Genomic DNA, 2,329 nt, shown 5'->3' with positions numbered 1-2,329 from the left:
AACATCACTTCACTGATTCTATTCAGAATTACACAGTCCTTTCCTTTCTTGTTCAATGAATCTCTCTCCTGGCCCTTACTCTGCATTCTGTGTTTGAGCAGAGAAGCTGAATAGTGTAATTCATGAGAGGATGTGGTCTCTCCATGTCACTCAGCTTTCAAACATAAGCTTATTCCTCAGGGGTAATCAGTTGTTTCCCGGTGGTTGCACCTCAAAGTAGACTGCTTATTTTCTGGTCTTGTCCTCAGACACCCTCTGAAGAGATGATCAGCTCTCCCCATTTGCTCTCTCTCAGCACATTCAGAGGGACAGCCTGAGTCATGGTACATGTGCCATCAGCCACAGGAAACTTCTTGTGAGATGGTGCTGCCACATTGATGCCATATGCCTTTTTATTTGACGGCACCTGCTTACACAGCATGGGTCAGGAAAGAGATTGCCTTCCCAGCAGAATGGAAAGCCATAGAGAGTTCATGGGCACAAGTCCCTGCCAGCAGGTGATGTTCTATTTGCAGTGGGTTCATGGTACATCTAGTGAGAACATTTAACAGTTCATATTGTCAGAGTTGTTATAACATCCAGATAACATGCTGTTTTCAGTCTCCTGTGTAGGCACTGCCACTGCAAATTCAAAAGCTGAGGAAATAAAATTCTGTGATTAAAAGCTAGAGGTAAGCAGAAACATACTTCTGTACTTTTCCAATTATTTAAAACATCTTATCCCTGTGTTTGTTTTGATTAGGATTTTCTTAGATTGTTGATATCTTCTTAGGATCACAAAATGAGAGAGTTCACTTTTATGACTTTATAAGTAAAAACAGCTGTTCTTGCTGGAGGGCAGAGTATTTTTGACTGGCATGATGCACAATTTAAAGAAAGTACTCCTGACCTTTGGAAAAATGTGAGACCAAGCTTGTACTCACTTTGTAAATACTGCAAGTGTTTGAGAGCAAAGACTGCTGAATGCTGAATTATCACAGGCATGGTCCGATACTCCCTTTCCTTGACTCTTCTGTGGGATCACAGTTTTTGGCAGGGCAGCTTAACTCTGAAACTGCTGCAGTAGATTAATCAAAATCCAGCCACATCATGATGTTTGTATGTGTTTGTACATGTATATGTTACATATATATATAAACATAACCTATATATAAATGTATCCATATTATTGTACTCAGTGTGAGAATAAATACCAGGGAGGAATGGTTCTTCCAAATTAAAACCTTTTATATAGCATTTCAAATTGTTTAGTCATATAATGTCCTAACACCACTGGAGATCATTTGACATGACAGAACCTGGTGGTAGAATCAAGCCCTAATTAAAGTGACACATAATTATGGTTAATTAAGCTATAGAACTAAACATATTCTTCACTGTTAGAAAATATACAAGCAAAAAAGAAAAAAAGGCTATATGCAGTTAGGCAGCAAGGCCCCAATCAAAGCCATTGTGCTAAGTCCAGAATGTTCATAAGGTCGCAGCTGTTAGGTTCCAACTCTGCAAACTCACCAGCTCCTCACTGCACTTCCAGCAGAACACTGCTGTCAGACGCAGAGCGTGTTGCAGTCATGATTTGCAAAGTGATCCTCAGGGCGCAATGAGTTCATTGTTTTCATCACCAGGATTTAGGAGGGGTTTTACTTTAGTACAAATAGCCCTGTCCCAAGAGAATTCTCACAAAATAAACACTGTATTTCCAGATTAATGAGAGTGAATAAAATGTGAAGTGTTCAACAAGTAAGCACAATTAATTTTTCATATTCTTCCTCACAAAGACTGCTTACTTCATCGCTGAGGGTCCTGAGACCCTCACTCAAAATGTGCAAGGAGGTGGGACCTTATGTTAACGATTTTGGGGGGATATTGAATATTCATGTACTGATCAGGGAAACTTTTGCATACGTATCACAGGTAACGTATACAAGCTGAAGCTCTTTTGTTCCAGATAAGCGCGGTTAGGGTGTAGATACCCCCTCACACATCTGACCTCGTAAATGCAGAATGCTTTTATTAAAGCGTTTATTCCCAAATTTCGGATGACAGCATCAACTTATTTCTTGTTGAAATAAGTGTTTGTGTTTGTTTACTTGCTCAGTTTGTTTTTCCCGAACGCTCCGTACGACCACTTAAACCAAAACAGCTGACCGACGGGCACGGCAATCGCCCTCAGCCGCCCGCCACCGCCCGCCGCACAAGATGGCAGCCGCACACCGCCGCTACCGCACTGCGTTTCCCGTGGTGCAGCGCAGCCCGGCACCCCGCGCTGTGCGTTGCGCCGTCGCTGGGCGGTGCCTGAGCGCGTCGCGTTCGTTGCGTATCACGTTCC

The sequence above is a fragment of the Lagopus leucura genome, unplaced genomic scaffold (assembly GCF_019238085.1).
Source record: "Lagopus leucura isolate 7727_CA_CO unplaced genomic scaffold, USGS_WTPT01 Super-Scaffold_100012, whole genome shotgun sequence".
NCBI lineage: Eukaryota > Metazoa > Chordata > Aves > Galliformes > Phasianidae > Lagopus > Lagopus leucura.
Note: the sequence above shows the minus strand (reverse complement) of the source record.